Here is a 13,325-nt window from a genome sequence, read left to right on the forward strand (position 1 = left end):
CCAGTGTTTTTTTCTGGGTTTTTGGAGGTTGATAGGGGAGAGTGAGAGTGACTACCTTTTTTACTCTGCCATCTTGGCTTCCAGAGAGTAATGGTTTTATTAAGGGGATTTATTCTGTGAAGTGTGGATTCAGTCAAAGAGCCATGCTTGACAACCTAGAGGGCCACATGTGGCTTCAAGGCTACAGGTTCCCCACCCCTATTTTTGGATATTACTATAGAAGGTGTGAAAATTTTTCTACCAAAAGCAGCAATAAGCATTTCATAGCTTACTTATGTGTGTTCTCTAAACTACACATTATTTTAAAAAATAGAAGAAAGTGGAGAATACATTTTAGGTAGAAACCTTTGGGGAGTTGTGACTGTATCATGTAGATATTAGGAAAAAGTTGTTTTCTCATAGGTTACACTAATAAAAGACAGTAAAATAATATAGAATAAAATAATAGAATCAGGTGTTCTGATAAGGGATGTTATGTTCCTACTAAACTCTGTAGTGTTCCCAGCCCATCGTGGCTGTGCCCATGTTTTGTTTTGTTTTGTTTTCCAAATAGCTGCAAATCAATATTACCAAAGCATAGATTTTAGCACATCACTTACTTGCTCAAGGACTTTCATCAGATCTATGTTGTTTAGGTAAATTCATATTATTCCATTGTATATAAACTTTTTTTGTTTGTGACATTTAAAGGGTTTTTTTGTTTTGTTTTGTTTTTTTACAGTATCACCATGTATATTGGTGATCATCAAAGGCATATTGGTATAATTGCTGTTTCTCATCCATGGTGCTTAATCTCCCATCTTTATGCCTATGTCTACTTTTTGTAACTACTTTCTTCCTTCAAGGGTGAGCTAAAATGCTTCTTTGTATAAAAGGTCTTTCCTGAGTACCTTAATCTGTTAGTGGAATGTTTTGCATATATTTTTTATTTACTAACATATATATATATATGCTTCCAGTGGAATGTAAGCTTCTTGAAGGCCAAAACTCTTCATTTTTATCTTTTTATCCCTGGTACTAAATATAGCAGTTAATATTTATTGATATTTCATTTATTTATATGGATATACCTGTTGATAAACCAATCTCCCTGTGAGGAAACTTTTATCAACTCAAATTATTAGCTGTTCTTTTATTTATAGTCTAAGAGTTTTGTCCATGAGGACTAAAAAGATGATTTATTTGTCCTGGATCACATAGGTAGTGTGTGTCAAAGGTTAGCCTTCAACCCAGTTCTTCTTAACTTTGAGGCCAATTCTCTGTCCGCCATTTCATATAACTGGTACAAGAAGCACAGTGCCTGGCATGCACTTGGTGCTTAATAAATATTTGTTGAATCAACTTGTCAACTTCTGCTTCTAATTTTCCTTCATCTTTTTCCTCTTCAACTTCTTTTACTTAATCTTCTCTTCCTTCTCCTTCTGTTAAGATCCTTTAACTCAGGATCTTGCTTAAGTTTTAACACAGGGGTGGCCACATTTTAGGATTTGTTCTTTGAAGTTTGGATTTAATCAAAGGGCTCTTGATGACCTAGAGGACCACATGTGGCCTCGAAGCCACAGGTTCCCCACTTCTGGTTTAATTTTTTCCTCAATTTTTGTTTTCACCTCATTCAGTTCCATCTTGTTCTTCTCCTTCTGTTTCTTCTTAAATCCTACAAAATTTCCCATTCCCATTTTCTGGTCATTAAAAAAATTTCCCAGACCCTCAAAATCTCCTCCAAAATTCTTTCTTCTTTTAAAATAATATCTTATTTTTCCAATTACATGTAAAAACTATTTTATCTTTTTTTCCTACAACTTTGAGCTCTAAATTCTCTTCCTCCCTCCCTTCCCTCTATATTCCCTAAGACAGTACACAATTAGAGAAAAGTTATACATATGCTGTCATGCAAAATATTTCCATATTAGACATGTTGTGAAAGAAAACACAGACAAAAAAACCCAAGAAAAATAAAGAAAGTTTAAAGAGCAGTATGCTTTGATCTGCATTCAGATTCCAGCTCTTTCTCTGGAGCTGCATAAATTTTTAATCGTAGACAATGATTTAATTTAATCAAAATTGTCTTGGATATTTATATTGCTGAGAATAGCTAAGTCATTTTCAGTTGATCATCATGCACTATTGTTGTTAGTGTGTACACTGTTCTGGTTCTCCTCACTTCACTTTGCATCAGTTCATGTAAGACTTTCAAGGTTTTTTTCTTTTTTCTGAAACCATCCTGTTCATCATTTATAGTACAATAGTATTCCATCATAATCATATATCACAATTTGTTCAGCCACACCCCAATTTATGGACACCCTCTCAATTTGTAATTCTTTGCCACCACAAAAAAGAGGTGTTATAAATATTTTGTGCATATAGGTCCTTTTCCTTTAAAAAAAAATCTCTTTGGGATACAGACCTAAGGTACAATGATATGCCTTTAGTATAGTTTCAAATTGCTATCCAGAATAGTTGGATCAGTTCACAACTCCACCAACAATGCATTAATGTCCAAATTTTCACGCATCCCCTCCAGCATTTGTCATTTCCCTTTTTTGTCATATTAACACATCTGAAAGGTGGGAGATCATAATTCATAATTATTTAATTTGCATTTCTCTAGTCAATAACAATTTAGATACTTTTTTCATATGACTGTACCATAGATAGTTTTGAATTCTTCATCTGAAAATTATCTGTTCATAAGCTTTGACCATTTATCAACTGGGGAAAGATTCTTATTCTTATACATGTCTTTCAGTTCTCTACATATTTGAGAGAAGTCTTTATCAAAGAGAAACTTGGTGTAATCTCCCTCCCCCAGTTTTATGCTTTCCTTCTAATTTTGATTGTACTCATTTTTAATATAATGTAATAAAAATTATCCATTTTATATCCTATAATGATCTCTGTCTCTTTCTTGGTCATAAATTCTTCCCTTATCCATAGATCTGACAGCTACATTACCCTACGACCTTCTAAGTTGTTTATGGTATCTCCTTTATCTGTGAATCATGTACCCATTTTGACCCTCTCTTGATATATGGTATGAGGTGTTGGTCTATGCCAAGTTTCTGGCAAACTGCTCTCCAATTTTCCCAGCAATTTTTGTCAGAGAGTAAGTTCTTGTTCCAAAAGTTTGGATCTTTGCATTTGTCAAACACAAGATTACTGTGGTTGTTTCCTGTGTATTGTGTACCTAATATATTCCACTAATCCACCACTCTATTCCTTAGCCAGTGCCAGATTGTTTTGATTGCTGCTTTGTGTTTCCTTGATATTCTTGAACTTTTGTTTTTCAAGATAAATTTTATTGTATCATTATTATCATTCTCTTAATAAAATTATTTATTGATTCTGTGACTTTTTCTTTGACCCATTCATTGTTTAAGATTAGGTAGCTTAGCATCTAATTAATCTTAATGTTTTCAAGGTCCTTTATTGAATGTAATTTTTATTGTATTGTGATCTGGAAAGGAAGCATTAAATATTTCTGTTTTTCTTCATTTAACTATGAAGTTTTTGGCCTAATACATGGTTAATTTTTATAAAAGTGACTGAGGAAAAGGTATGTTTTTTTTCTGTTCCCATTGAGTTCTGTGCAGATGTCTATTATATCTAGCTAATCTAAGATTCTATTAATTTCCTTGACTTCTTACTATTTTGTTAGATTTAGCTAGTTCTGAGGAATGAAGGTTGAAATCCCTCCCCCACTATTGTAGTTTTGCTATCTATTTGCACTATTAATTCATTTACCTCTTCCTTCAAAATTTTGAATACTACAGCATTTGATGCATATGTATTTGGTATATATATGTTAATTCATTATCTATGGTGTGTTTTAGCATAACACAGTTTCTCTTATCTCTTTTAATTAAATCCTTTTTAATTTTACCTTGAAAGCATGATTGCTACCCCTGCTTTTTTCACATCACCTGAAGCATAATAAATTCCACTCCAATCCTTTCTTTTTACTCTATATGTATCTCTCATTTTAAAATATATTTCTTGTAAACACTTTATTATCAGGTTCTGGGTTTTGATCCATTCTGCTATCCATTCCATTTTAGAAGTGAGTTTATCCCATTCACATTTAAAGTTATAATAATTAGTTGTATATTTCCCCCTTCCTATTTTTGTCACTCTTTATCCTCCTCTCTCTCTCTTTGCCCAGATTCCTCCTCAGAAATCTAATTTACTTCTGAATAGTGCTTCCCTAATCCCTGAACACCTTCCTTACTCCCTCCCCATATTATTTTTTTGCCCTCCTATTTTTTAATAAACACATCCTTCTAAGACTCCCTCCTTTATCTAATCTCCTTGCACTATTTCTTTGTAAGTTAAGAAAACTTTTATACCCTACTAAATATGATCTCAGTTATTCCTCTTCACCCTTGAGCTGTGACCAGGATCCATAACACTAGAGCCACCTCAAAACAGTCTTGTTTGCTGTGGTCCCTCTGGTGGCTGCAAGTTTCAGCTCACCCCTCTGCCTGGGAGCCAAAAACAGACTCTACTGTCCTGCCAGTGATCACAACCAATACAGCCATCACATCTCTGAGACTGCACTCATCTGTGTGTGCTCACTCCTTCTTAACCACAATCACAGCTTGGGACCCCGTATAGTCAACACACCTGGGCCCTGGATCCAGTACTAGTGGAGGTCTCCCATAATCTTCCCTTGATCAGCTGCCTGACCCCCACACCATCTGCTGAGTAAAAGCTCCCAAAGCTTATACTGCTGCCTACATAGCTGCCTCTAGTACTTGCTCTTTGTTGACTCAGTGGTATTTCCTAGATGATATATGCACTTCAATCATGACAGACCACCACCCCAGGAAGGCAGATTTTTTTCAATGTCCTTCTAAACTGTCTTAAGCTGGATTACTGTTTCATCCCAACTTTTGAATTGTTTCTGCCACTCTAAAATTTATTTTGAAACATTATTTTAAATTACTTGTGGGGAAATTTGGGAAAGTCAGGTAGTTTTCTGCCTTAATCCACCATCTTCCCACAATTCCCTCCAGGGTCATATATTCAGAATTTTTAAAAAAAAAAATCTGACTAGAATTGCAGTGTGAAGAGACAAAGCATGGAGAACAATTAGGAAGCTGTTGAAAAAAAAAAAGCAAGGACAGATGTAATAACAGACTGAATAAAGGCAATGGATATGCCAGTTGTGAAAAGTGAATGAAATGTTGTGAAGGTAAATAGAACAAGATTTGATAACATTTGAATATGTTGGCTAAGTAAGTGAGAGTAAAATATCAAGAATGACTCCCAAACTTAGGACTGAGTGACTGGGATGATGATAGTTCCCTTGAAAGTAATGGTGGGAGAGGATTCTAAGAAGATGGCAGAGTAGATCAGAAAATTTCAAGCTCTCAAGATTTTCCTACACAAAACAGATAAAATAGTTCACCTCAGAATGAATGCAGAGCAGTAAAAATAAGAGTAGGGGCAGAACGGGGTCCTCCTGGGACAATCAAAGAAGATCAGAAGAAAAATCCCAGGGCAAGGTTTCCTCCCTGTGGAGAGTAAATACTTCCAGGCTAGGGACCAGTTAAACAATGAGTGGCAAGTGGCAGAGTGGTGGTTAGCTGGTTCTAGAGGCTGCCTCAGCCCCAGCCACAGGAACTTTTACCCTGGGACAGGGAAGGGAATTGAACATCTGAGCTGGGAAAGATCTAGGGAACCTGTATTAACCAGGAATGCCAGACCCAGCTGTGCTGCACAGACATAGTGTCAGCAAGAAGGAACCAGCATATGCCTGATGAGTACAGAAACAGTGGAGTGGGACATTGGTGGCTATGGGAACTTAGAGAAGGCTGGAGGTCTTGGCTCCAATTCATGGTCAGAGAGGAGAACTGAAGAGGATCTAAAGCCAGATGTACCATCCCCCATAGCCCAGGACTAGATGTGACTATAAAAACTAAACTATTATGGGAAAAAAATGCACAGGCAAAGGAGAGAGAATCCAAACTTAGAGAGCTACTATGGGAAATGAGAAGACCTGGGTTCATCTTAAGAGGAGGATACTGAAGCAAAGAAACCCTCTTTTACCCCAAGGCATAATATCAAATGGTTACCTGCCCAAAAGAATTCATTGAAGAACTTAAAAAAAGACTTTAAAAATCAAAGAAAAGTGATTGAGGAAAAACTAAAAAGAAAAATGAGAATAATCCACAAAAAACAAGAAGATTATGAAAAGAAAGTCAACCAATTAGAAAAGAAGAAAATAACTTCTTGAAAATCCAAATTGGGCAAGGGGAAGCCAGTGAAGTTATAAGATCTATAGATATGGATATACATGGAAATATACGAGAGAATGTGAAATATCTCATAGGAAAAACAACTGATCTGGAGAACAGATCAAGAAGAGAAAACATAAGAATAATTGAACTACCTGAAAGCTCTTATCAAAAAAATCTTGATACAATAATACAAGAAACAGTTAAAGAAAATTATCCTGAAGCATTACAAGAGGGGAAAGTAGAAATAAAAAATAATTGATTGATCACCACCTAAAACAGATCCTATGAGGAAAATTCACAGAAATATTATAGTCAAAATCATGAAACCCCCAGCTCAGTGATAAAATATTATGAGCAACAAGAAAAAAAAAACAATTTACATATGGTGGTATCACAATTAGAATCACACAAGACCTAGCAGAGGCAACACTAAAAAATCACAAATCTTAGAACACTTATATATCAAAGAGCAAAAGAACCAGGCTTCTTGCTGAAAATATCATGCCCAGGAAGTTAAGCATAATTCTGAATGAAAACAAAAAATGGACATTTAATGAATTGTCAAACTTTCAAGACTTTATTTTAAAAAAAAAACCGAAACTTAATAGAATATTTGACACACAAGACCAAGAGAAATATCAAGTACATACTAATGACCAATTACAAGGGACTCAATAAGGATAGACTATTTACCTTTTATGTATGTAAAATGTAAAACCTATGTCTAAGATTGTTATTAGTAATTATATAGCTTATAAGATAGGTTGGGATAGACCTGAGTATGATATCACCTAAAAAAGTAAAACCATTCAAGAACAACTAAACCAGTAATTATCCTATAAAAATGAGTTGCAAGTGGAAGAACTAATACAGAGGAATTAAATGGGGGAGAGAAGCTGTTAGTTCTGGAAACATGCTTTCATCAGTAATGGGTTCAAGAGGGAACAAGACATATACATCTAGAAGAGTATAAAAGTCTTCTAAATTTAGAAAGAAATAAAACTCTAAGGGGATAGGATGGGGGGAGAGGGTAAAGGAAGGATCTTTGGAGGGGAGGGTGAGAGAATAGGTCAAAGGGATGTACAAAAGGGTGTTTTCATTTATGGGAAGGGAATGATAAGGGAAAGATTGTTTTGGGGGGTAGGTTAAGTAATAGGAGGGCAAGGTAGTGGGTAGAAGTAAAGTAGAAGAGTTAGGAGAGATAGGAAAAAAAGATACACACAAACATAAAAACTAAGATTAGAGATAGAATCTCTTAGGGAAAGTATATGTTTATATATGTATGTATGTGTATATATATGTGTGTGTGTGTGTGTATACACATATATATATATATATAAATACATACATATACATACATATATATACATATATAAGATATGTATGTATCAGTATCAATATATAAATATATCCAAGCTTAATTGTAGACTGGGGGAGGGAGGGAACAGAAAGGGGGAAACAAAGAATAAAGTAAAAAGTGTAACAGAGAACAAAAGAAAAAGTACAAGGAAGCAAAGAAAAGATGGACTGCTTTCAATATTAAGGCACAGTATTTAATATATAGGCTTTCTTGAAACGGAAAGTAAGTGCTATATATATACATATATGTGTATGTATGCTTGTGTATATATGTGTGTGTGTATATACATGTGTGAGTATATATATTATACATACATATTATACATATATATAATACATATATATGTATATGCACATATACATATATGTATTACTCCTCTCCTACATTCTGCTATGCACATGGCAATTTTTTCTGTTCTTATTTTATATTTAAGGTTAATATTTAAGCTCATAATATGTTTCTTTTTCTTTTTATGTATTTGTTTTAGTATTTCTCTAAAATAAAAAAAAAATTAAAAAAGAAAGTAATGGAGAATCTGGGCAGAGGGAAATAATGAGGGGGAAAAATAAGATTTCTTTTTTTGATAGCTTGAGTTTGAGATACCTTAGGACATACAATTTAAAATGTCCAAAAAAAGGAGTTAGAGATGTGTGACCTATCTCAGAAGAGATACCTAGGCAGGATCTATGTATCCAGGAATCAACTACATAGTGACAAAAATTAAACCCATGGCAGTTTCTGAGATCACCAAGTAAGATAGTATGGAACAAAAATAGAGGTGGTACTAACACAGCATTGGGGCATCGACAGTGTGCATAATGTAGATTGAAAGGAAACAGAAAGAGTAAGCAGATAGGTAAATAGGAGAAGAGCAAAAAGAGAAGTCAGTGTTGCAAAAAACAAAAGTGGAGAGAGTATTTTGGAGGAAGTGATCAATACTATCTGTCCATTGTTACAGAGAGGTCAAGAATGAGATTTCAAAAAGGCTGTTAAATTTATCAACTAATAAATCATTTTAAACTTCCAAGAAGGCAGTATTGATTGAATGATGAGTTCAAAAACCAGATTACAAAGTGTTTAGAAAAGATTGAAAGAAGAACTGGAGATACTGAGTGTAATTGGTAAAGGACAGGAAAGACATGGTTTAGTAGCCAGAGAGATGGTAGAATTATGAAGTTGTTTTTTTTTTAATCAAGAGAGACATGGGCATATTTGTAGACAATAGGTAAGGAGCCAGGGGAAAATTAAATATGAAAGAGTGAAAATGATAGAGCAGTTTGCTATAAAAGACAGGAAAGGATTAGACTAGGGCTACCTTTTCTCTCAAGAACAGAGTAAAAAAGGAGATAATTGGGGAAGATATCAAATTGATTTGAGATGAAGAAGACAAAAGAGTTTTCCCAGGGAATAACTCTAAGATTTAAGAGGAAGTAGGGCTAAGTTTTCAGATAAGACGGTTGGGTAGGAGGGTGCTGTATGAGGCTTGAGGAAAACATGAGAAGTCATGGAGCAGCCACTGTGGAGAGTGGTATACTGAATGAGTTAAGTAAGAGAAGAATCATATTTGCTGCAGGGAAGACCTAGTTGAAATAAGATACATACATTTGTGGTAGACCTAGTCAGGAACAATTTCTTGATTTCCTCCAACTCCATTCAGTAGTACATGAATATTAGTGAAGGAGGTGGAAGAAAAGAGTAATAGGAGTTTGGAATGGTGTGATTAGCATTAGGACAAGGGCCAAGAGATTAGAATGTAGAATTGAGTTAGTTTACCAAGGGGTCAAGATAGCAAATAAGTGACTTGTTATGTATTGCAGGAGTTATGGCCTGGGAGAACAAAAAGGTATAGCAAATGGATGCCACAGTGAATGAGGATGGAGGACAGTTTTAAAGGTCACAAGTATAGAGAAAAGCAAAGATCAAAGATTTAATTAGATCATTGTATCTCAGAAAACATAAACATTAAAGTGGCAAACCTGTGGTTCAAGATCAAGAGTCTAGCCATATCTGTGTGTAGCTGAGGTTTACTAGAGAAGTAGTAGTTATGGATATTGAGTAGATTGAGGAACTGGGAAGTTGGGGTATCTAAGGGGACAGTTTTCTTGTATGAGTGTAGGTGATGGGAAAGAAAGAAAGACTGAACCAAACACTGTATTCATTGAGAGTGGAAAGACAATAACCTGAAAGTCTATATAGGTAATAGCCACCAGGAAAGTGATTAACCTTGACAAAGAGATAAACCCTTCTCTTCTTCAGAGCCTGAAAAAAATAGAGATATCAGGGGCTAGTATGAAGGGGTCCAGAAATGAGAAGGGGAGAAGATAGAGTTCTAAGCAAGTAACTTCAATTTTCTCTGTGAAGTCTGCCATGTAATCTTGAACTAAGAAGGGAGGGGGTGCTGTGGGAAGATTGGAGAGGGAAGAAAATTCTTGCTGAGTTGCTGAAGTGAGTGGAGATAGAGAATCAGTAAAGTGGAGTTAAAAGGATAACCTCCCCCTTTAAGGTCTTTCTCTACTAACTCAGTAAAGCTCTTCCTTCTTTTAAGTTTTCTGATTACATTAGAGAAAAAACTTTAATTAGGTAATCAGGTACTAATACTGTTGACCTCTTGTTTCTGGAGATTTAGGCTAGTCTTTATTCCCCACAGCAACCATAGATTGGGAGTGGGAGAAGACATTGTTATCAGAGGCATCAAGTGTACAAACTGTCGATCTGAAATCCGTGAAAACAGTAGGGTTTCTGATACTTAGTACTGAAAAATGATGGCCTGCATAACTGCACAAAACTAGCCATTTTTATTTGTAAACTTAGATAGATTTTTTTCAGCAAAGCAATCTGCCTGTCAGTAATCAATTTTAAATTGAGTTTAGATATGAGTGATTTCAACTATACTATTATGGTGAAGTTTTATATTTGTGGAGATAAGATACATGACAGAATAATATAAGACAGGTAAGAAGTCAATCCAAAGATTGAGAAGTAATACACTGAGTTGCAAAATAAAAAATCTTACAGGTGTTCCAAAGATACTTTTCTGCCAGATCAAAGATGTATTGAGGATGAGGATGTGATCTGCCTTTTGAAAACCAGCTCAACTTCACCGTATTCATAGTCCACAGATAAAGGAATGATACAGTACCCTTTTATAATAATATTAGGAGGGCATATATATGTGTATGCATAAAATGTCAAAATGTAGTTTTTGTTTGAGTGATGGCTAGCATTTTCATAAAGCTTTTGTCTCAAAAAATTGTGAACAAAAAACTGGATTCAGTTCCAGTGGAATTGGATAATTCATGTAGGATCTAGAATTAATTCCCTAAAAAAAAATTTGTTGGCATTTCATATCTTCAAATCTTAATTGTGTTCAAATGATTTATGTTCATACGAGGCCCAGGAATATAGAGAAGAAAGAATAAAAAACTAATACCAATAAATTAAAACATAGCAAAACTAAAAACAACAACAAAGACCAAGGAAGTGAACATGTTTTTCCTCTTCTTCCTAAAATTAAGTCTTCTTTATAGAGGGAGCCCTGTCTGAAATCTCTAGGTGGTGATAATTTCACATTATTAATTTTAACAGCCAAGTATATTTACCAATGTTTTATTTCTATCTCAATATTCCTAGAGTATGTTTAATGTAGAATATTTATTGAATGAATTTAGTTATACAACACTTGGTAAATTAATAGCCTTCATCTTGGGTTTCATTTGGAAAATTGTGCAGTATTTTCAATGAGAGGCTCATTCCCTGTTCCCTACACAGACTGTATTCCTAGGATGCTATTTAAGTACAAATCATAAAACCCTGTTGTCTTCATAAAACCAAAATTTACAAAGAGTAAATGGAGAGATGCATGGTAAGCATAAGTAGACTGTAGCCTATTATCAATAATTCAAAGATGAATAAAAAAATTTATCTGAGAATTGTGGTGGGCTGTCCATGCTGTGATAATGATGGATAACAAATATAAGTACAAAGGCTACACTTATTCTCACAAAATATTAAAAGACCTAGAGAAAGGTCCATAGGACACTGGGAAAATTCTCTACGTTTAATAAATCTTTCCTTGAATTTAACTGATTTGAAAGTCTCAAAGACACAGAGCTCACAGAGTCTAAAAATTGGAACAGAATGCAGAAGCCAAATATAATCAGGAGTCCTCTCTCTAACACTGCTGAAAAATAGCCATTTGGGCTCTGCATAAAGCTCGCCAGTTGGGGGAATCCACTCCCTGCAGAAACAGCCTATTCCACTTTGGGACAACACTAACTAGCTTGGAGAAGAGTAGGCTTCGAGAGAGACTTAGATGAAACATCTTAGTTTTTGAAGGAATATAATGAAGAAAAAGGATTATATTTCTTTCATTTGTCCCCAGATAGGAGAGGTAAGCACAATGGATGAAAATCACAGAAGACTAGATTTATTTCAAAGGGGAAAAATATGATTTCCTATCAGTTACTGCTGTCCCAAAGTGGAATAAATTGATTCTATGAGCTTTGTCTTTGGGATTTTCAAATCAATTCAATTCAGGGAAGCATTTATTCATCACCTATTGTATATAAGGCACTATGCTTTATGCTAGGGGCAGAAATGCAAAAATTAAATGGTACTTGCCCTCAAGGACCTTATTATACTATAATTTTTGAACTTCACATACATGATTTTAATAAATGTGTAGTCTTTATTTGGGGGGGGGACAAAAACACTTATTAAATGATTAAACAATACATAAATATATACCATGATACAAATTATAAGGCTTTTCTTGGTCATTAAGTGCCATCAGAACTATATAGGTGTTCTACAGATCACCAGTCCTAGAGAACAACTGGTGTGCCTTTACACATGCTCCCTGTAATTGTCCACCCTGAAAATTTAATTACCAGCAGGTGACCAGAGTCTGATGACATGTTTTTCCCAAGAGACTATATAGTCACTTTCTCATATTAAAAGTGTTATTATTGTGAAGTTGATATTACTGTTTACTACTGAAACTAGTTTAAAATTCAGAAGACAACTTCACTTGGATAGCGATATCAATAATTTTCATATTTAGACAAAAGATAGAAAATCTCATCAATCTACAACTTCCTTAACTGACAGTCTCATCTGTCAAGAAGTTGAAAGTCGAAGAGAGTTAACTGAGCAACTGATTCCAGGAAAGAAAATGTTTGCACTTATCTCAGAGGAGAGGTCCTCATACCTTCACTCATACTGTGTTTCCTCATGTTTTGTAAATATTTTAATGGCTTTATTTATCTCCTTTAAAGGCTGATCATAGGGAAGTTGAAGTTTATAAGGTAGTATAAAGTAAGGACATGTTAGAAGCAGGCATTCTGTACTGAGTGATCATCATTACTGTGGTAGGGATACAGAAGAACGAAAAGGTATGGACAGTAGGTACAAGGACTCTTTTAAAAATTATAATTGTCATGCTTTATTGTAGAGTAGGCATTCTTAACTTTGTATGAATATATATATATATATATATATATACACATATATATATTTTAAATCTTTTGATAACTAATTGATTTCCTTTGTAATCTTATACATTTTATTTTATGCATTTAAAAAATATTTTGAGATTGGTTCCATAAATTTTACCAGATTGCTAAGCGTGTCCATGGTACAAAAGTGTCAGGAGCTCCTTACATAGAGAGAGAAGAGAATATGACTAAGGACTGACCACTTACATTATGGATTTTGGAATGAAA

At 34.5% G+C, this 13,325-nt stretch overlaps 1 protein-coding gene across 1 annotated transcript in view; it reads left to right on the top strand.

Annotated features, from left to right (window-relative positions):
• The window catches only part of SNTG2 (syntrophin gamma 2), a 639,175-nt gene that overhangs the window by 244,791 nt on the left and 381,059 nt on the right, over nt 1-13,325 (top strand). The window lies entirely within an intron of this gene.

Source organism: Phascolarctos cinereus, unplaced genomic scaffold (assembly GCF_003287225.1).
Source record: "Phascolarctos cinereus isolate Bilbo 61053 unplaced genomic scaffold, phaCin_HiC Scaffold_2;HRSCAF=192, whole genome shotgun sequence".
Lineage (NCBI taxonomy): Eukaryota > Metazoa > Chordata > Mammalia > Diprotodontia > Phascolarctidae > Phascolarctos > Phascolarctos cinereus.